Genomic DNA, 23964 nt, shown 5'->3' on the forward strand with positions numbered 1-23964 from the left:
CCCCAGTCATAATGTGCATTGCCTCATAAAGTTGTCAATAAGATAAATATTTATGTCTCTTATATTGAAGATATCATTGATTCTCATTATAAAATTGGAAAATCCACTGAATATTCATCCCATGACCTAGTTTATTTTTTAATCACCCATCATATGTAGAAAACAATGCATATCTAGAACAAAAGGAAATAATAGATCTTGGAATAAAGTATAAATCTGAACTGAAATAACTCAGTGCAACAACATAACTTGTCCCTAATTCAGAGTTCCATTCATTACACGTCTACATGCAGAGGTCTCAAATTCCTTAAGGATGGATTTCCTCTAACTGTGAAACGTACAAGCTGGAGAAAGGAATGAGTGATTTGGTCTGAAAAAATAAATGGGCAACCAGAGTACAGAGAATAAAGTGTACCACACTCTTAATTTTCTTTAGGAACGTACATTAAGCAGAAGAGAGGATTTCATTATTTGTATCAGAAAGTTTTAGACCATGGTGTCTTGATGAATGGTGTGATAGATCTCATGAAACATCCTCTGTAGCAATGTATTTATGACCCCAATGTTCAAATCCAAATTCCTAAACTGGTATCTGCAACCAGCAACTGGTCAGGCTCCTGTGTGTGCAATCCTAACTGAGTTCCTGGTCTGAGTTCCACATTTACTTGTAGATGTGTTCAGGAATCTGAGATGTTTATCTAAGAGAAGATGAGATCATAAATAAATAGCTGGTTCATTTGGTTCACCAAAGGAAAAGCAACCTTAAAATGAGCAAGTTGGATTACTATATTTATAATGTATTATGCAATGAGACATTTGCTTTATTTTTAGTGGTTTACTCGAATTTCCAACTTGCAATGAGATGTACAGGGCAACAGAGCTTCCACACAAAGAATAGCTTCAAACACCCTGAGCACATGGGAATTTGGTGTGGGAGTGGGGGTGGGGGGGGGATAAGGGGTCTGTCTTTGTGCTTCAAGCCCCTGCTTGCCAGACCTTTCCTTTTCAGCCTCATTTCCTCTTTCCTCATCTTTAATCATTCCTCTGCCTCCTTGCCCCCAGCTTTGAACATGCCTGAACCTCCCTTGTTATTTATAACATGTTTCAGCTACTATGGAAAGCTGTACAGAAGTTCCTCAAAAGGCTAAAAATAGAACTCCCATATGATCCAGAAATCCTCCTGGGTAAATTACCTCAAAAGTTTGAAATCAATTTGCCATGTGTATGGCAGCAATGTTCACAATCGCCAAGTCACAGAGTCAACCTAAGGATCTATCCATTGACAGATGGATAAAGAAAATAGAATCTCTCTCTCTCTCTCTCTCTCTCTCTCTCTCTCTCTCTCTCTCTCTCTATATATATATATATATATATATATATATATATATATATATGTATGTATATATGTATATATGTATGTATGTGTGTATATATATATATATATAAATGGATTGATATTTACCCTTAACAAATAAATGTCATTAATTACGGTGTGGCGAATTCAAGAACATTATGCTAAGTGAAATAAGCCAGGCACAGGAGAATGTGAAGGGCTATGGAGAGCACCATTCATACACCTCACATTCTTATGTATACCTGGCCTCTAAGGTAACTTAGACTCTGAAAGTATAATGGTAGCTACAAGGTCTGGAGGCTGGGAAAAAATGGAATATGATGGCCAAAGTGTGCATAATAGTAGGCAAGAGGATAAGGATTTCTAAGTCCTATGACATGAGACCTGGTGAGTACGGTTAAATATAGCTAATAATAATCAAAATTGCTAAGAGCACATTTCAAATATTCTCACCACAAAAAATTATAGATATCTATATATTGGTGGCTCATGCCTGTAATCTTAGACACTTAGAAAGCTGAGAACTGAGGATGAAGGTTCAAAGCCAGCCCTGACTGGAAAGCCCAAGAGATTCTTACTTCCATTTAACTACTCTCACTCCTCCAAATTGGAAGTGGATCTATCGTTCAAGTGGCAGAGTACTAACTAGACTTGAGTGAAAAAACTCAGGGACAGTACTGAGGCTCTGCGGTCAAGCCCCAGGATTGGCATACACATATACACATACACACACAAACAAACAACAACAACAACAACAAAGATAAATATTTGAGGTTTTGACATGTTCATCTTTTCTTGATTTATTTACTACATTTCATAAATCGTAATACCTAGAACACCATAATATATTCAATTCTATAGTGATATAAAAACAAATAAAATGAAGATTAAATATGACCATAAATTATTAATAGACTTCCATGTTCTGGATTCATTTCTAGATATTTTTGTGTCTTTATTTTTTTTTAATAACCAACCTTCTCAGACAAATGGATGTTTTCATTATCTTCATTTTCTTCACCCCCATTCAATCCTCAGCTCTGAATTTTGTCCCCAAATTCTACTGGAATGGACATAATTAATGTCATTCCAGTTGGGGTGTCTCTGCGCTGTGTTCTGACTGACTGTAGCATTGGCGCCATTGGCCACCGTTTCTTCACCCTCTCTTCTCATCTTTACTTCCTCAATTCTGAGATCCCCTCTTACTTTGGTGATCTTCTTGCATCAGCTTTGCTTCTTGACAAATGCTTCTGTTTGTATCACCAAAATACCTCTAGGATACGGAGACTTCTTAGAACAAAACGCAAAGCCCTTCCGGGTTGGCCTCTACCTGCCTCTTCCACCCTGCCCGTAACAACCTGTCTTATGTTTCAGCCATGTCAACCTCTTCACAGGCTCCCAAACATGCCAAGCTATTTCACGCTCTGTACCTTTGTACAGAGTGTTCTTGACTCCACCCGCGTCCTCCTGAGGAATTCCAGCTCATCTTTCAAGACACGGAACAAAGGTGAGAAATTCTGAACAGCTTTCTCTGCCCTGGGATAGAGGCAGTAATCCCCATTGTGTCCCCAGTGTCTGACAGATCTTCATTGTAGAGCTGTGCACTTGTACTTCTCTCCTAGATCAACGCTCGGTGACACTAGTAGGTGTTTATTCATAGCTGTGAATCCAGAGATTGGTACAACACCTGTCACATGATTAACCCCAAGCTTTCTACTCTGTAGGGAAAATGTAATTCCAGTCATTATTGGGGAATACCCTCCAGAGTTGCATGGAAGCTGATGATGACTCTCAACTACAGGATATTTAAACAAGTCCTTCCAGATGTGTGTGAATTTCCGCAAACACATCCAGCTTATTGTCCTGGCTCCTGCCTGGACCGACAAAGCAAGTTCACCTGAGGCTTGAGCTTGGGGAATTATTTTACAGACACACTCAAGGCTACAGCACTTAACATTAGCAAGTGATCATATTTTCTGGACACTCCCAATGGTCTCATTCTTTTACTTTTAGGGATGCCTCTAGCATCCCAGTCAGGCTGTACATCCTTAGCAATGCATAACACTCATCCCTTCCCAGATCCGAGCTGCCCGATTTCCCTCAATCACAAGGCCCGCTGAAACAGACATAGGAATGGAGAAATCTTTCCCATTGGAAAGTCAGTTTTCTATAGCCAAGAGAAGAATCAAATGAATGTCTCAGAAAGTTATTCTACTGTATAAACCATCCATGAGGCCATGTAATTGTTTCCATTAAATGCAGAAATATCCCTGAAAAGCATGGGTAGAATTCCTCATACAAAGAAAGACATCTCCATCTGACATTTCTCCTCCTCCTAATGCTATTTTTTCTCATTCTGAACCTAAAGAGAAAGAGAGACAGACAGACAGACAGACAGACAGACAGACAGACAGATAGACAGAAGACAAAGAGAAAGAGAAACAGAGACAGAGACAGAGACAGAGGAGAGAGAGAGTTTGAAATGCCTGGGGTCCTCAGCCCACAGCCCAGGGACACTGCTCACATGGCAAGTTTATCTGAGCTGCTGACTTGAGTGCTGACCCAAGCATTCACAGCAGCTGCACTAACCTACTTTCTCCCATGGATGATTTTAATCTCTTTAATTTTTGCCTAGCCTATGGGAACACTGAGAGCACGGTTAGGAGAAGGCTGGAGAGAAGCTACAGGTCAGGAGCTGGGTGGCAGCTAAATCTCCTGGGATGAAGCAAACACCAATATAATCCTTTCAGGAAAACAAGTATTACTGCAGAGGAGAAAGCTGCCAATGTAACTTTGTTCCAAGAATAAATAGCACATTTTCCCTCAGTGTTTGCTTTTCTCTCTTTGATCCCCAGAACCCTCTGGAAATGCCTGACCAGCAATTTTTCTCCCCTCAGAGGCTAAGGGAAAAGGAAACTGTTCGCTTAAGATTCTTCAAATGAAGGCAGAAGTTCGGGCTTTTGGGGCAGTGCTGGAGCCACTCAGCCTGTGAGAGCCCAGAATTCCAGATGTTTTAGTGAAGTTTAATCACCACAAATATGCCACAGTGTTTCCAAACATGCTGTCATGATGCCCAGGAGCTATTTAAAAAGGAATTATAATGGATAGGGTCTATTTGACCAAAGCCACCCTGGAGTCATGGGAGCTGGAAAATGAGAAACAAAAGGCAAAGCTCGAGTGGGTTAATGTTTAGCTTTGGTCCCAGGCGAAGTAAATGCCGGCACACAGCGAGGCCAACAAGAGCATGCCCTCACCAGGGGAGTTTACGGTTCAAGTGCTGTAGAAACCACAGACCCTAGTTATTCACATAGTTTTTCTTCTTTCCCAGAGAGCTTCATTTCAAGGGAGCTGTGGGTAAGGCGAAGGCAGGAAAAAATATAAAGGCCTTGGCATGATCTGCCTTCTGTTTCTCCCTCTTCATACTTATTCTAAGAACTCAGCTTTCCCATATGCCCCTGGGAATAAAAATACTGACTTTATAAGATGATGATAGATACATAAATGCTTAACATCATGCTTCACTCTAAATTTTTAGTAATTGTCAATTCCCTTTTACCACACCTCCTGAAGCACATCACACAAACCAGAAAATACGATGCAATGGTTTGTGGAAAAGCTAATGTCCAGGCTTATATAGAAGTAAAAAAAAAAAACAACATAAAATCCACTCAATGGAATGTGACATTGAGAATGAAGATTCAAGCTTAGTAAATCAAATAACATGTGATGTCATTAAACTTCCTGTGAGACACTCATCAATGTCTTCATCAGTTGTAAAGGTCCCCCAAAAGGTAGAAATAAGCTTAGTGGAAAAGGCCAAGTTTGTTCTGGATAGAAAGACAAGATAAAACTGGGTGTATTTTAGGGAAAGCTAATGGACTGACCTGGCTTAAACACGAACCCCTTAAGGGACTTTAGGTAGATATCTGGAAAGGGAATTAGAAAATTAGGAGGATTAAAAATGATGGCAGACTGAGAAGGTGACTTAGTGGTAGAGCTCTTGCCCAGCATGCATGAAGCCCCAGGTTCGATTCCTTAGTACCTTATAAACAGAAAAGGATGGAAGTTGTACTGTGGCTCAAGTGGTAAAGCACTAGCCTTGAGCAAAAAAAGCTTAGGAGCAGTGTGCAGGCCCTGAGGTTAAGCCCCATGATTAGCAAAAACAAAAACAAAAACAAAAAACAGAATGGCAAATTCATTGTCAATCTCCTCATTGAGAGAAGTAGGTATGGCTCTTCTTGAATCTGAGCTGGCTCAGTAATGGTATCATGAATAGAACACAACAGATGTCGGGCTGTGCTGATGTCTCAGTCCACGCTCAGTTCTTAGAACTGAATTGCACAGAGTAAGTTATACTGAATATTTGTGGTGTATCTGGTGGCATGGTGAAAAGCAAAAGGCATAAACAACCTGGGTTTTATAATAAAGCCACTCCCATCTGAACCCATTAATCCATTAATCTGCTAATCCATGAATAGATTAATCCATTCAATGTAGAGCCCTCATGACTCAATCTCTGCCAAGGGTTTTTTTTTTTCCTTCAAATATCATTAACCTAAGGCTTTGAGGATTAAGCTTCTAACACATGAATTTGGGGGGAACATTTTCAACCACAAGATTCCATCTCTATCCCTACCCCCAAATTTATGTCCTCCTCACATGTGAAAGAACATTCTATCCCAATGGCTTCCAAGTCTTATTCCTGCATCAGCTTATAAGTCTTAAAGCTAGACTCACAGGAGGCTCTAGTTTGCTCACATGACAGGCAGGTTTGTACTGGTTGTAGGTAGGCCTCAGTTTTTATCATCTAGATGGCTGATTACATGTCTTCATGGATTGACAATGGTGTTCCCCAGGAAGAAGCCTGGCTAAAGGTCAGGCCAAAAGTTATACCTTTATTTTTTAATTAGGTTATATTGATTATACAAATGGATATTTTTATACATGCATATATTTTGATCATATTCATCACCTCCATATAATGCCTTCTGAGATTTAGCCATAGAAGTCCTGCACCAACCCTGTTCTTCATTTGGCTGCAGGAGGCCATCCCTGGGTTCGTGTGGGAAAGGAAAAATCATAGATCCAAATCATAGATACACAAAATCATAGACACCAGGGGGTAACAATCATGGGGCCATCTCAGAGACTCCTCAATATGATACAAAGGCAATATGATTCAAAAACATGGCATTTGCAACAAAGAATAAAGAGGCCATTCATGATGAACCTAGCCTGCACCAGACATAAAGAGGTTCTGAACCACTTGCCTAGCAGCTGCTTCAAATATCGAACTTCAGGGAACTCTCCCTATATATGGAAGCAGCTCTGAAGTGATTCTTGAGAGTTCGCTCTTTTCTATTGGCTTTCCTACTGTCTCCAAGTCCTTCTAGAATTATGTCTTCTGCCTGCTACTCTTAGCACAATGCCTTTCATAGATGAACACTACACTACAATCCCAGAGAGGAGGGGATGCTGAGGAATATCACTCCTGGTCATTCTTCGGTGGTATAGAGAGTCCATGGAATTAGATGATGGTATGTTGCACTCAGCCTGGATATTTCACCTTTCAGACTTGAGAGGGTTTTTAGTGAAACTTAAAATGAAACATTAGACATTTTGGCTTGCAATGATCCTCTCTGCTCCAAAGATAACAATGAACTGTAGGAAGAAATAAGGTAAGATGAGATATGTTCCTGCACCCCCTAAAAAGAAATAGTTCAGTGAATGGGGAATTGAAACTCTGAAGCTATAGATTTATAAATGAAAGCAGGAATCAGAATTCTGCTCCATTAGGAATGTCAAATCCAGAAAGATGATGAAACTCAAAAGCATCCTTCATCTGAAAAGATGCCAGAGCTGAGTTCAATCTTTGAAAGCTTCCTAAAAATTTACAATACTGGTTAAAACTGTAGCTTGTTAAGGTTCCTATGTGTTCCTATGCCCTAATGTAAGCCTGAACAAGATAAAGGTTTCCCATGCATGATATTCTCATTAAATCCACTACTTCCTTACACAAGTTTGGTCTTTTTAACTGCACTCTCAGTTTATTTTATTAGAGTTACCAACATGCTTTACTGATGTTTTTGCTCATTGCTTCTCCTGCACAGGTCTTCCTTGTGAATTTACATTTTTTTTCTTGCCAAAATGTATCCTTTAGTAAATCTTCAAGTCTATAAAAGGTAAATCTTCATACTTTTAATATTTATGCAAAAATCTTATTTTATCCCCTTGCAAAAGAATTAAGATATAAAATGCTAGGCTGACAGAGGTATTGTTTTATATTTTGGAAGATATTTTGTCATTGGCATTTATTGTTTCTAATAAAATGGCTTTTTTCAGTTAATTGCTTGTTTCTCTCTCTCTATCAAGCTTTAAAAACATCTTTATACTTCACACTCAACAGGTCTCATTAATATGTTTGGTTCTGAGTTTATTTCAGAACCCTATATTTGTATAAGATGTAAAATTCATCTTTATTTTTCTAATATTCTGTTATGATAACTTATACTATCGAGTTTTCCTGGATGCTGTTTCCATTGTTTTATACTCTGTTTTATTCTCTGTTTGATTTGTATTGAAATGCTTTTGCTTACCTCTCCTGTCATCTCAGTCATATATTAAAAAAAAAAAAAACTCTAGCTCTTCTAGTAATCGGGTTCAAAGAAAAAGAAAGATCAGCAAATACAGACAAAGGAGACATTATTTATTAGGAAAATCGACTTTCTAGATTAATGAGACTGAGAAGTACCACTCTAGGCTATCTGTATGCTGGAGACCTTGGATTCTGGCAGCATTATTCAGTTTAAGTCCACAAATCTCAGAATTACAGGTCACTGGTTCAAGTAAAGGAGGTCCAATGATGAATAATCAGGAGTTCTATGGTCCAGAGGCAGACAGAGACAGGGAGTAAAATAAGTAGGAGAAGAAGAAGAGGAAGAAGGAGGAGGAGGAGGAGGAGGAGGAGGAGGAGGAGGAGGAGGAGGAGGAGGAGGAGGAGGAGGAGGAGGAGGAGGAGGAGGAGGAGAGGAAGAAGAAGAGGAAGAAGAAGAAGAAGGTAAAGAAGAGGAGGAGGAGGAGGAGGAGAGGAAGAAGAAGAGGAAGAGAGGAGGAAGAGGAGGAGAGGAGGGAAGGAGGAGGAGGAAGAAGAGGAAGAAGAGGAGGAGGAGGAGGAGGAGGAGAGGGAAAGGGAGAGAGAAAAGGAGAGGGAAAGGGAGAGGGGGAACACATTCACTCACTCACTTGTCCAAGCTCAAGGAACCAACTTGGAGACATGGAGAACAATGAAAATAAGATTTTACTAGTAAATGGCAACCTCGCAGCATCAAGTGTCTGGTGGGAGGAGACTGCCAAAGTAGTTACAGCAAGCATTTCATCCTGCTAGTGTGCAGTCCCCTTCCCCCATTCCTCTTTGTACAATTTTCCTGGGTGTCACCTAAGTTTCATTGTTTTCTATTGAGCAATTTTGACATATGCACCTTTTGGGATTGGTTGAATTTTAAAAGTAGGCATTCCTGCTTTGTCCTGTAATGGTGGGAAGGCATTTCTGAGTATGTGCCTTTGGATATGCATCCAATGTTTACTGACTTTCTCATTTTATCATGGTCCATGCTTCTCCTATTAACTGGCTACCCTTTAATGCACTGTTTGCTTAGGGATTTTCCAGGTGTACCCACTGTATGTTTGCCAATATGAACTCAGGGACAGGTCAGATACTTAGCTTTGAAAATGGACCATCAGCTTTTATATATACATGTATAATAATTAGATATTATTATATATAATTATATATTATATAACTGTATATATATATATAGGTACACACATAGAAAGAGAGAGAGAGAAAGAGAGAGATGAACCAGTAACAACATAAGTCCTTCAAAGGCAGGGACCTACCCATTTCCTAACAGACTATTTAGCTTTGCATCAATGGTTTAATGTATTGAGGAAGTTAACATCCTTATTAGCCAATTTCCTCTAGTAGCTCCACCAGCTGGGGACCAATCCATGAGCCTTTGGGGACATTTTACATACAAACTGTAACATAGGTATATTTATTCCTTATAAAATTCAGTAGTAGTATTCTTCTTCTAGCCCCCCATATTAGAGATCAAGAAGTAGAGATGCATAAAGATAATGGAGGAAAAGCCACTCTTCTAGAGAAATCATGATAGAGAAGGGTAAATAGACCTGAAGGAGGAAATATATTTGTCACAATATTTTAATTAAATTACCTATAAATTCTATGTGTTCCTAATCAAAGTCTCAAGAGAAGTTTTCATTGAAATTGCTTAGGGAAGAATAAAATATAGAGCCAGGATAATTTTGGAAAAGAAGAACAGAAATGAAGAATTTGACCTAAAAGTGATATAATCTTAATATAATATAAAATAGTAAAGACAGGAAGCAAGTAAGAGAGCAGCGACCTGGAGATGGACAAATTGCTTAGTGGAATAGAATAAATAGCCCATAAATGGTCCTTGCTATAAGGAAGTCTAGGTATAAAGCAGATAAGGCAATACAAGTTCTTAGGGGAACTTGATTTCCATATGAAACTTCTCATTGCTGAAAAATACCACTGAATCATCATCTTACTTTATTTCTTAAAAAAAAAATCTATTGGCCCTGGAAAGGGAAGGAACTTTTAAACAAGATACAAAACAGCAGAAATTATAAAGACTAAAATAGTTTGACAATATAAAGCTGAAAACAAAACTCTAAGATTTCAATATGATAAGACTTGTATAAAAATGTTTTTTAGAAAAAGACAAGTTGTTTGGGAGGAGGATGAGAAAAAGCAAGCAACAAAATTGGAAGACATTTTAATTTTTGGTATAATTAATATAAAATTAGTATCCAGAAAAGACTTCTTTCTATAAAATAAGATGATGCAACAATAAAGAGGGACAAGTGTTTCTACTTTATGTTCATAGAAGATAAATAGGTAATTTGCATATGAAAATACTAGTAACAGGAAAATGAAATGTAAAATAGCACTGAGTTCCACTTAGCATTTCTCAATAGGACAAAATCTAAAAGTCAAATGTATTCCTTTCAGCCAAGATGAAGGGAAACAAGAGTTGTCAAACACTGCAAATGGAAGTATGATTTTATTCCACTACTTTAGAGATCTGTTTCATAGTATCTGGAACCTAGAAGCTGGCAACCTGTCAATTCCAAGCCTAGGTTAATTACTGAAAAGTCCTACATCTACCCTCCAGAAGACTCAGTAATGTTCATTTTGGCTCTGTTTATAATCATAGAACAGTGGCCAACCTATCTGTCTATCAGAAGAAAAACAGGAAAGTATTTGCATATATTTACATATATATGTATATATGTATATATTCACAGTTAAAATGACTGAACTATGTTTTATATATCAACAAAAATAAACTTCAACAACATAATACTGAGTGGAAAAATTATCTAATATAAAGTGTGTGTATATGTCATAAAACAACATTTACATACATTTTACAAAAAAAAAATCCAATTTAGTATCATATGACAAATACATGGTAGCCCTTGCCACTAGGGACAAGAGGTGAATAGATATGGAGAGGTAAACATAGGATAATTCAATTTTATTGTGGTGCTTTATTTCCTTAAAGGGAAATTAGTGTGAAAATGAAATGATGTTTTTGGATCTGTTGTTATAGATTGAAATTTTATGTTTTATGTTTTATTTTATGTTTCCTCCAAATCACATATTAAAAGGTGGGGGTACTTGGATGTGGGACTTTTGGAAGGCAACTGGGTCATGAGAATAGAGCTCCCACATATTGGATTTGTGTCTGCCATGACATGGATATGAAGTGTCCCACAAGGCCCATGTGTTCAATGGCTTAGTCCCCAGTGTGTAATCCTCACAATTGAAAGGTGGAATCTTTGGAAAGTGGGGACTAGTGGAAAGCCCTTAGGTCTTTGGGAGCAGGCCTTTGAAGGAGATATTGGGATGCGTCCTCATGTACTCTTTACTTTCTGGCCACTATGAGGCAAACAGGCCTTCTCTGATAAATAGGTCTACCATGATACATAATGTGGCCCCATGCACAAAGAAACTGGGTTAAACAATCACAGACAGAAACCTCTGAAACTGTGAGCTGGAATAATAAACTTTTTCCTTCTTTTGAGTTGATTGTCTCTGAAATTTTGTCACGGTGATGGAAAACTAATACAGTATCCTTATAAAAGACACCTCAGAGCGTTCCCTTCTTCCTTCTGCTGTGTGAAGATGCAATGAGAAGTAGGAAGAAGGCCTACATAAGACAGCAACTCTACCATAACCTTCCTCATGGACTTTCCAGCCTTCAAAATGGAAAAGGTTTGCTTCCATTGTTTATAAGCCACCTAATGTATGGAATTTTGTTACAGCACTTTGAACAAAGACAGGTGGGTACACTTACATTTATTATCCATAGCTTTTTGTTTGCTTTCCCAAAAGTGATTGCCCTTTAGATGAGAGCATATATAACCATGAAAATGCTTAATAGTTTTTCTTGTTTTAAGATGTGCGAAGAGTGACACAGAAGAGCATCAAACACTGAGGCTGGACATACCTGTAAAGCTTAGGGGTTGTAGGTAAAAACAGGCATGATGGAGTTGATGGCCTGATTGGGTCAGAGGGCCTCAAGTTCTGCAAAAATTGTATTGAATACTGCCAACCCCTTCAGCTGCCTTCTAGGAGGATTCTTGCCTTCACAATCTTCCTCACTCACATTCTGAGCATTGCTAGGTCAACACCTTGACAACATCTAGGCAAACCTGATCAGTGCTGCACACAAGAGAAGATGAAGCATTTCATATTTGCAGCTGAATACTAAATCTTGAATTAGAACACGCCTGCACCTATCTGAACTCAGGATCCATAAGAAGGGTTTCTTCTATAGCAAATACTCAGCCTCAATGGATTTCATTATGTAAGCTGGATGGTTTTTCAATCTCTTTCTATACTAAACTCTAACCTGAATTGTACTGGTGTGGTAAACTGATATCAGCTAAGTGATCATCGCAAATCACTACTGAAGGACACTGTAGGAGATGATCAAGAAAATTGACCTTAATTCTCAAGGAGAAGTACAGACTGATAAAAGAGTATGCACATTTTCAAGCAAGGGAAAATGTGGATCACCAGGAATTATATGATAATCAGAGAGACCAGAATGTACTAGTGATTATGAAAATGGAAATATGAATGACAGATAACGTTCACAACAGTTGAGCATATGAGATTTCAGAAAAGACAGCTCCACCCTTGACAAGAAATATGACCTTGAAGTTTTACTTAACTTCTTTAGGTCTTAGATTCCATTTCTGTAAAAATGAACATATTAATATCTACTGCATAACATTTTTTGTGATGAGTCAAAGGGGTAATGAATGTATTTGGCCTTGAACTTGCACAAAGCAGTTGCTCAATGAAAGCTGATTATGATGACTAATAAGCAATGAGAGATAATTCATCGATCATTAGGGACCAAGAAATATTTGTCCATAGTTGTCCCAGAATAATGTCATTTATTATTTATTTGGTAATGAAATTTAAATAATTTAATAAATGAAACAAATACCCTCAGCTATAATCTGCCTTAGTTTATAAAAGTATTTAGAAGATCTCATTCTATTATATATTTGTGTTAAAATTTTTCATCTTGTCTCGAAGGAGGAATTTTTAAGTCTGCAAATAATCATACTGGACCATTCATTTGGTGTCAATCTTGAGGAAGCTTAGGTGTTTTGACCAAAAGGCTGCCTTGCTTAACATGGTTATTGTGTATTGACTATTTAGAGAGTTCATAATAAAGATCTATATGCCTTAACACTCCACAGAACTGAAGTTATCTTGTCAGATTATGCAATCTGTATTTTGGTGAATATAATAATTGTATAATTTTTATCAGTTCTCCTAAAACAAAAGTTTTAATTAGGTTTGATTTCTCCTTGAGAAATTAGTTTAAGTATTTCATTCCCTCAGAGAATGAGATTTTGTTGGGTTAAATTGAGCATGAACAAGCTTCAAACCACCATACTGTCTATTATTTTCACTCCTCCCTCCCAGAGAGAATCTGGGGGGTTTTGATAAAGTAGATTAAGGCACTTTATGTAAATACACATACATGTGAGTCTACAGAGATACAGCTGTTCGGGAAGAATTGGAGTCATGGGTGATATCAAAGGCCAGTGCTGAAGACAGAAGGCAGAGGTTGAAGAGGTAGTGGGAATAATTCTAATTTGCTTAATGATGGTGAGACTTCAGAAGGGCAGTGTTCAGTTCTAAGAAAAACACTGCCAATGAGGTTCTCTTGGGCTGTAAGCCATCAAGACTGTGGAAGCTTGCCAAATTTCACATAGGAGTCATATCACATGAGGCATAGGATCATGGAGGGAAAACTCAGGGGACTCAGAATGACCACACTGAAGAAAAAGAAACATATTAAAAATGATAATTACATCAAAATAATTTAAGGAGAAAGGAAGGGGGACAGTATAGCTCAGTAATTCACTCATGACAAAGATCCCATTTATGAGAGAATCTAAAACCAAGACATTGGATCCAGGGGATACCAGGGTTCCAAAAATATAGACATCAAACTAGCCATGATGGTACATGCCTTGAATACCAGCACAGGGGAGCAGGAGTAATCTAAATTGGAAAATCCAGACAAAACAAAAGCTCACTTTATGTTACTGAAACTTCTGGAGTTTTAAATCTACATCTAGGCAGTTTCCTATATGAATATAGGAAAGTAATTTTAAAAGCTGTATATATAAAAATGTTCATTACATCACTCAGTTCACCAATGAAAACAGGGAAACAAAGTTTTCAACAATGTAAAAGTTGTTAAATTATGGTACATAATCATGACTCAATGGCTCAAGGTCATCACAGGTATTTATGATTTTAATATGGACCTAAAGAAAGGTTAGGCTATAACATAAAATTTAAAACTTGGAAACAAATCTAAATCATATCCCTAACTGCTATGCTATTTGTGAAGAGAGCAAAAATGAGAACAACAAAGACTCTCCAGGGGCTGGGAAGGTGGCTCAGTGGTAGAGTGCTTGCCTTGCATGCATGAGGCCCTGGGTTCGATTCCTCAGCACCATATAAGCAAAAAAAATAATAAAAAAGCCAGAAGTGGTGCTGTGGCTCAAGTGGTAGAGCGCTAGCCTTGAGCTGAAAAGCTGAGGGACAGCACCCAAGCCAAGAGTTCAGGCCCCACGACCAGACCCCCCCAAAAAACCCCAAAAATACAAACAAACAAAAAAGACCCTCCAATCCAATATATATTTTCTATGGGTTTTCTTTTTCTCTGTTTTCTAATAACTATATAATACTCTTAAATAAGGAAAAACTCCATTAAAAGATATATCATTTTGTAAACAGTTTGTAGGTCAAAAATCTTTCTTCTTTTCCTTCAGGCTTTGGCTTTAAAAGACTGAAAATGAAAATATCATACTGTTGCACAATATAGAGTAACTCATGAGGCTATTATAAGCACATGGACAATGGCTAAATCCATTAATGCTAGGAAGAAACTGTTTCTGTGTTTTTCAGCAGTGGCTTAGAGGCAAGAGGACCAGCAAGACAGAGGAGTTTGCCAAAGATATCTCAACTGGAGATAAGTGAACTATACACAAGGAAGGAAAACAACACCAGAATGGGAAGGTTTATGATCTGTCCCAGACCTTGGAAAAATAAACTAAAATTACATTGCTGTGCAGACAAATGTTCATAAAACAAATGTGGCACTCATCCAAGCTGAAAAACATATAGTTAAGGATGGCATTTATCCAGATTAAAGATTTAAGTCTCATTACCAAAACTGCTTTGTGCAACCATCAAATGCAGAGCAAGAAATTCCGAGTCAGAAAGCTGTAATGCCACAGGCAAAACACAGAACACAAAGCATGCACTTATGGAAGAGCTTTCGTGAGTGAGCCAGTCAATTTCTCTCCATAAGGGGTCCTCACAGGGTGCTGATAAACACAGAGCCTCATGCACAAAGATGAGAGACAGAGAGAAATAGAAAGGGGGAGGGAGAGAGAGAGAAAGAGAGAGAGAGAGACAGAGAGAGAGAGAGAGAGACAGAGAGAGAGAGACAGACAGAGAGAGAGAGAGAGAGAGAGAGAGAGAGAGAGAGAGAGAGAGAGAGAGAGAGAGAACACTATCTCATTTAGGGAGACAAAAGTGGTCTAGCCAAGGGGCTGGGAAGGTGGTTCAGTGGTAAAGCGCTTGTCTTGCATGCCTGAGGCCCTGGGTTCGATTCCCCAGCACCACATAAGCAAAAAGAAAAAAAGCTGGAAGTGGCGCTGTGGCTCAAGTGGTAGAGCGCTAGCCTTGAGCTGAAGAGCTGAGGGACAGCACCCAAGCCCTGAGTTCAGGCCCCACGACCGGACCCAAAAAAAAAAAAAAAAAAAAAAGTCGTCTAGCCAAGAGACAGCAGCATCTATCTTCCAAGACAGTGGGTACTTAGGACTCTCAATGCCTTTATGGAGACCATCTATGAGTCAGAAGCCTTCCAAAAGTATACCATCCAGCTGGGCATTTTACTGTTCTTACAATGGGCCACATATGTGTGTTGACTAAATATAAGTATTACGGTTTGTTAGCAAGATACATGGAATTTTTTATAGGTCTAGTACCATAGCAAATCAAAACACATTTTACTAAATGTTGATTCTGTGAAACTAGACTTAGCTCAGCTTTGGTCCTGTTGTAGAACTGGTCTTGGCAGGCTGTTGTCAAAACTATAGATCCAAAGTTTAGTCTAGATATACAAATCCCTGTCTTAGAAAGTAAAGATTATGACTCTTCCTTGTGAGCATAGTACAACTTCTACCCAAACATCCATGCTGTTAGAGAAGACGTTTGACAGTTGTGAATATTCTGAGGTTTCTACTTCAAAAACAGCTATAGAAACTTAAAAGGCAATTCCTATACATTTTTTTAAAAATCTGGGACTCTCTTCTTTCTTCCATGAAATATCTGCATTTTTTTTTACGAATCTGTATTTTCCAGTGAGCTCAAAGTAGTTTGATAGAGAAATATTTGCTGTGTGGATCTGAATAATTACACATTTTTCAAGAAATTAGAGGTTTTCTTGACTTTCCGCCCACCAGTTTCAAGGGTGATATATTTCACTGTCATTACTTCACTAAAAAACATTAAATTTTTTGATTCACTAGGAGGCTGATAAGTGAGTTCTCTGACACTGAATATACTCCTCCAAATCATTTCTCTAAGAACAAAAAGCTCAGAAACCTCCCCTGCCTAGCATGGTGGTTGCATACCTGTAATCCTAACACTTCCAAGGTTAGTACAAGAGGATCAAGAGGCTAGCCTGCTCTACACAGCCAAACTTTGTCTAAAAAATAAAGCCACAAACCTTCTTTAACTACAAAAACAATAAACTTCTATCTTCTTTAAGTTATTATAGCATCTCTCAAACCAGCAATGATAATAATAATAATAATAATAATAATAATAATAATAGTAACAATAAAATGTAGCCGTACTTGTTTTATCTGTCTAATGGTGCAGACAAATAGTTACAAACTATTCTTCACAGCAGAAAATTTCTGTATAGAAGATAAAGCTTGTGTAATCCCCTTCTTGTCTGTTGACTTTAATGTAGATGTCAGTTCTACTTTTAATTGTAGTGACTCATCCGTATGCAGCATGTAAATCATTTTTTAAGGCATTGTGTACCATAGTGGGGTGGAGAACGAAGCCCAGGATCAAATGAACACATGAACTGAAATTCCCTCACTGAGATACAGAGTTGATCTTTTTGAAGTTCCCTGCCCTCCTTCCCCCCCACCCCATTTCTTGAATGGAATCAGAAAATAGAGCTCCTGGTCTCCTTAGAGTCATTAAAAGATAAAAGAGAAATGAATAGCTGCTTACAGGGCCCACAGCACAGAAGCAGATTCTGCCTGCCCACCTGTGCTAAGGCCTAGCTAAGAAGTTGCAAGGGCACATATTTGTCATGGGCATGAGCAACTTACAAAAATATTGCCCCTGAGCCACAAGCCACAAGCCAAGGCTGCTTTGTGATTTACAATCTGCTTGTTTCCACCTAACTCAGCCAGGTTTGGTAAGAGGACAGATTTGTTCACAGAGGATTCATTAGTGACTAGAAGCTATAGAAGTGTTACAACTTGAAAATCAACTTGGATATGGGTATGTAAAGTCTATCTAAACACAATGAAGGCATGTGGCTCAGAAGCTGGGTTGGGATGGGATGTGGGGGTGGCATTGGGGAAATTCCAGTAGATAATACTTGCAGAGATAGGTTTGAAGATAGATCCCCCTTCCCTGATCTGTTCCTTCCTTATATTTATTCTGTTTAGCTTAATGAGCCCTGCACAGATATGATTGGATGAGAAGCCTGTATTAATGAGACACACTCTACAATCTTCTTGTATTCTCTCTTTCTCAAGGGAATTATAAGATACATAAGAGTGAGGACTACAATATGAATTAGATAAGATGATTTCTGACCTCTGGTGCAAAAGAGAATTTACAGAGAATTGTGGTTTAACTCAGAAGTAGAGCACTTGTCTGGCATGCATGAAGCACCAGGTTCAATCCCCTGCCTAAAGAAAAAAGATGGTTGACAGATTAAACACAAATTCTTAAAAAAGAGAGCTCATTTTGAACAACAAAGATGTACCCTCAGTAAACTAGAAATCATGGAAAAGTCACTAAAACATGCTTACAAATAAGGTTAGGTTGAAGATGAAATCCACCAACAAAATGCACCCGGAAGAGAGAAGCCACAAAATGTGAAATGAATACAAGATGCAGCCTCCCAGGGAGGAGCTATTACCAATGGACCCTGGGACCTGGGAATCACTCACAAGTCCCTTATTTATAGGTCTCATTTGTGGGGCTGGTGGTGTGGCTCAAGTGGTAAAGTAGAAATGCTTGCCTAGCAAGGGTGAAGTCCTGGGTCCATCCTTAGTAACACACACACACACACACACACACACACACACACACACACACACACACACACACACAAGTTCCATTGTTAGAGCCACCAGATGTATAAAAGCCTTCCTCTGCTCCCACCTTTGCATTTCCCCACCCTTCCTCCCACTCTCACCTCTTGGATCAGGAAGCAATAGAGTTATCTACACTTTGAGATGAGCAATGGGTAAGATTGTTTGGACAGAGTAGTTTGTTTCCCTAGGCAATGGAGGATCCCTGCAAATCTGAATATTGCCTTAGAATTATTTATTTGTTTATTTTGCCAGTCCTAGGGCTCAAACTCTGGGCCTGGGCACTATCCCTGAGCTTCTTTGTACTTAAGGCAAACGTTATACCACTTGAGCCACAGCACCACTTTCAGCTTTTTTGAATAGTTTATTGGAGATAAGAGTCTCACAGTTTCCTGCCATGGCTGGCTTCAAACCAGAATCCTCAGATCTCAGCCTGCTGCATGAGCCACCAGCCATTGGCTAAGAATTTAACTATCAAAGAAACAAGTGAAATAGGTGTTCTCAATTGGCCCCTCCCAAGGCTTACTATACACACTGTAGTTCAAGTAGAGTAGAATGGAATGCCTCTCTCCCATGTCTCATTCCTACCCTAAGCAAGCTTGCAAGCAAACAATACACTTCTTAACAGGAAAAACAAATAAAAAAGATCACTCATAGTCATGAATCATTTCATGTTTTGGGAAAGTGGCTTTAGACACTCAAACTCAAGGAGTAGAAAACAATCTTACTAATGGAGAAACAAGAGAATAGGCAAGTAGAAAAAGAACTCACGAGACAAAGTTACAAGAGGTATTCAGAGAAAATATTTGCTAAAATATATACAAAATACTCCTGGCACCTGGTAGGCTATAGTAGGAAGATCCAGAGTGCAAGCCAGCCTAGACCTACATAGTAAAACCCTGTCTCAAAATAAGGAGGAGAAGGGAAAGAAGAGAAAGAGGAGAAGGAGGAAGAGGGAGGGAAAGGGCTGAGAAAGGAGGAGAAAATGGGAATGAGGCTGGGAAGGTGGCCCAGTGGTAGAGTGCTTGCCTTGCATGCATGAGGCCCTGGGTTTGATTCCTCAGCAACACATAAGCGGAAAAAGCTGGAAATGGTGCTGTGGCTCAAGTGGTAGAGTGCTAGCCTTGAGCTGAAGAGCTGAGGGACAGCGCCCAGGCCCAGAGTTCAGGCCCCATGATAGACAAAAAGAAAGGGGGGCGGAGGGTATGAGAAATGATTCTAAAGAGATAATTTACAGAAATGGAAATTTGTAATAGTTTAATCTCTTTACCTATACAAATTAAAATGATATACTTTTATCATTGAGATAAAAGTTTCTTAAACCAATGGATAGGAAAATGACTGGTTTTATAGATTTCCCATCTATTTTGGCCACTTTGGAGGAAGATCATAGCATATATATGAAATTAATTTCAACCTGAAAGAAAAAAGGACTCTTAGGGCTTGGCCATGGTACATTTATATATGGAAATGCCACTGTAAGACCATTCATTTGTGTAATTAATACATGATTAATATTAAAAGGAAACTGAAGTTTCAGATCTTTTAACAAAGCCATTCCATTTTTTGACTATCATCTACAGAGAAATATTCCCATAAATGCAAAAAGCCAGATATATAAAATCATTCTTACCATATTATTTTTAACATCAAAATCTTGGAAATAACCTTAATGTCTACTAATGACCTACAAATGATAGAAAACAGAAAGATTGGCAATATATACAATTTTCTAAGATCTAATTAAGTGAAAAAAAGCATTTTTCCAGAATATAAAATAGATTACTTATGTAAAAAAATAAAAATATCAAACATTACCTAATTCCAGTTTTATGTATTTTACTTACATTCAAAATGTATATACATTCAAAATGTATAGCAAATACACATATAACTGACAACTCACCCTGGAGAAGAACATGATTTTATTGTTCATTTCAATATTTAAATTATCAACAGAATATATACATGATAAAAATCTTTTCAATTCTAATAAGAATGTAATTATTTGACAAATGAATAAACAAAAATCACCACCTAGGGTACCAACACAGGAAGCACTGGTACTGTTTTTGCAAAAAAGAGAAAAACAAGTAGTCCCTCCGTTGGCCTTCTTCCCCCAAGAAGATGAATAGTAGTTGGTGAGAAGTTGCAGATGCATAGACTCAGCCCCACATGTTGTTTAGGAATGATACAATGTTTCCTCTGCCACTATTGGACTCCCCCCATCAACTAAATATGAGAGAACATACTCAGTGAAGAATTTTCATGTGGTGTGTGCATCACTTCACACTCTGGGCAATTACATCATTGTGCAAACAGCATAGAATGACCTTCCACAAACTTAGATATCCAGGCTTTGTGCAATAGCCTATATTTATTTTACCCAATAAATGATTTTGTGTAAAACTAAGACACAAGTATACTCATTAGTCCAGGTATATATAGAGTCAGAATAATTTTTATCACCATCTTCTATCTGCACATCTAGTCTTACTGGAAGCTCCCCAAGATACTAGCACATCTTATCATCTCCTGAGATAATGCCTTCTTGTGAAATCCTGCCCTCATGAGGGACCTATTTGGGACAGCTTCATAGTTAACATTTTTTAAAATAAGGAGTAGAGTCTAAAATTATGATAAGAAGTATGGTATAGTGAATCCATAGAGCAATTGTTAATTATCATTAGCAAGTATTTTGTGCCCTACAAAGTTGTATTGCTATGTGTTTATATTGTGGGCAGCATGGCAGATTTGTTTACAACAGGATCACCACAAACACACGAGCAAGTCCTTGAGTTTGATGGTATGACGGTTACATCACTGGGGGACAGTCATTGTTCAGCTCCATTATGATGTTACTGTGGTACACATTGTGTATTTTCCACCCAAATGTTGTTGTGGTACAGGATAGATACATCACACCCTGTCTGAAAGTTTAAAAAAAACAAACAAACCAAGAACAACAACAAAAAAACATGCATTTCATTGAGAAAGAGATTATCTCCAACCACTGGCTTTTCAGAAAAATTGTCAAACATGCCTTACAAGATAGCCCTTTAACAAGACAACAGCCCAATAAAAAGACAACATTTCAGAAAGTTTTAAAAACACCCTTAGTGGGGCTGGGAAGGTGGCTCAGTGGTAGAGCTAGAGCTCTTGCCTTGCATGCCTGAGGCCCTGGGTTCGATTCCTCAGCACCACATAAGCAAAAAGAAAAAAGCCAGAAGTGGTGCTGTGGCTCAAGTGGTAGAGCGCTAGCCTTGAGCTGAAGAGCTGAAGGACAGCGCCCAGGCCCAGAGTTCAGGCCCCACGACCGGACCAAATAAAAAAACACCCTAAGTAGAATTTTCTTTTAGTTTATGCCTCAGAGTGCCAAGTAATAGGTATTATTAATCCAAAAATTATTATTATTCAACCACACTTGCATTCTTTTTTGGGGGGAGTCCGGTCGAGGGGCCTGAACTCTGGGCCTGGGCACTGTCACTCAGCTCTTCAGCTCAAGGCTAGCGCTCTATCACTTGAGCCACAGTGCCACTTCCAGCTTTTTTTTTTTTTTTTTTTTGCTTATGTGGTGCTGAGGAATGGAACCCAGGGCCTCATGCATGCAAGGCAAGCACTCTACCACTGAGCCACCTTCCCAGCCCTTCTCCACACTTATATTCTGAGAATTTTGACAGGCCCTTAAGAAGTTGAGTGGAAAGATGTTTATTTGTGTAAGAATGGGGATAGAACTTTGTGATTAGTAAGCCTCTAAATAGAACAAAATAACGAAGCTGGTAAAGGCTTCCAAATGAAAAGCCCGCAATCTCTGAGTAGATAGTCAGAATGAACCAGACTGTGATGCAATAGTAAACAACTTCAGCTGGTTCTAAGAACTAGACATGTGATTAGTACTTAGAATCCTCGGGGAGAGGTGGGGAGCTAGAAATTGAGTTTAGTCACCCATGGTCAGTGATCTGATCAATCATGTCTATGTAATGAAATTTCCAGAAGACTCCTAAGCTTCCAAGTTAGATACACTCTAATTCTACAGTGACAGAGGCTCCTGTGGTCAAGACCCTTCCAAAGTCCTGACAATCTGCCTGCTTCATCCCACTGTCCATTGACATCCTGTATAATAAACAAGAGTAGGAATAGCTTTCCCGAGCTCTATAAATTGTTGTAGCAAATGATTGAAACTTGGGCGGGAAAGGGATTGTGAGAACTACGTCTTTGTAGCCATGTCAACAGGAGTTCTGGTAAGCTGGGTATCTAGGTTGCTCCTGAAATGACAGCAACCTATGGGAACAAGCTCCTGAAGCCTAGGGGTCTGATTCTCACTTTGTGAACTGCCAGAACTGGACTGAACTGTAGGATATCCAGTAACTTTTAGAGGACCAGAAAAATGCATATCAAACAGAAATGAAATAAACAAAACCACCAAGCTGGCTCCCTCTGCAGGATTCTCATGATCATGAAGTTCAAGGGCTTTTGCTGAAGATAGTCAGTTGCCCAGCTGTCCTTGTGTAAGAATGAACCTGCCTTCCAAGTGCATAGACCACCGAGACTGTGGAGTGCTTCTGGGACACAAAAAGAACCAATTAGCACCAATAAAATAAAAGTACCAACAAAATAACACCTGCTACATATTCCTTGTTCTGCTTTTTAAATTTTTTTATTGTTATTGTAAAAGGGGATATGCAGAGGGGTTACCTAAGTCAGGTAAAGAGTACATCTCTTTTTGGACAATGTCACCCCTTCCCTTGTTCTCTTCCAGTTTTTCTCTCTCATCCCCACCCACACATTGTACTGTTCATTTTCAGCATAGTTTGTTCTGCTTTTTTATTACCGTGTAGCAAACTATTGCCAGACTCAGTGTCTTAACCTAGCAACAAACATTTAATTTGCTCATAAATCTCCAATTGAAAGAGTCTTCTTTTCTGTGTGCTTCCAACTGAGGACAGAAGAGGGGTTTTTTTTTTTTGTTTGATTGTTTCTGTTTTGCTTTTTGAGACAGAATCTTGGTAGTTCGTGCTAGCCTTGCTAGCCTTACACTTGTGATCCGCAGCCTTCCAATTGTTGGGATGACATCCATGCACCACCATGCCTGGCCCTGGGCAGAGCTAAATGGAGCTGGAGAATTTATGTGGCAATTGCTTCTAAAATGCTGTCAGCAGAAGTGTTGACTTACCTGTGTCTCCACAAAGCTGCTTGAGCTTTCTCATAGCATGGTAGCTGGGGGGCAAGCACTTTTATTCTCAGAGCAGGAAGCAGAAACTGGTAGCTCCTTAAAAGACAGGCCAGAAGCTATCATGATATCATTTAACATAAGCTAAGCAGTTTCAGAACCTGCCCAAATTCAGGACAGGGATATAGTTCCTACCTGGCCCCCCTGGAAGAAAGATTAAAGAACTGAGATCATCTTGAATCAGCCATATCCCTACTCTGCCCTGCAGGCCTCAGGTTCTTCACTTAGGAAACTGAAGATTCAAACTGATTTACCTTTGAAGTCTCTGCCAATCCCTGAAGGCTAGTTCTGAGGTATAATTTTTTTATAGTATTGAGTATTGAACCCAGAGCTTTGTATATGCTAGGCAAACACTGTACTACTGAGC

This window comes from Dipodomys merriami, unplaced genomic scaffold, assembly GCF_024711535.1.
Source record: "Dipodomys merriami isolate MVZ:Mamm:240054 unplaced genomic scaffold, mDipMer1.0.p SCAF_37, whole genome shotgun sequence".
In the NCBI taxonomy this organism is placed as follows: Eukaryota; Metazoa; Chordata; class Mammalia; order Rodentia; family Heteromyidae; genus Dipodomys; species Dipodomys merriami.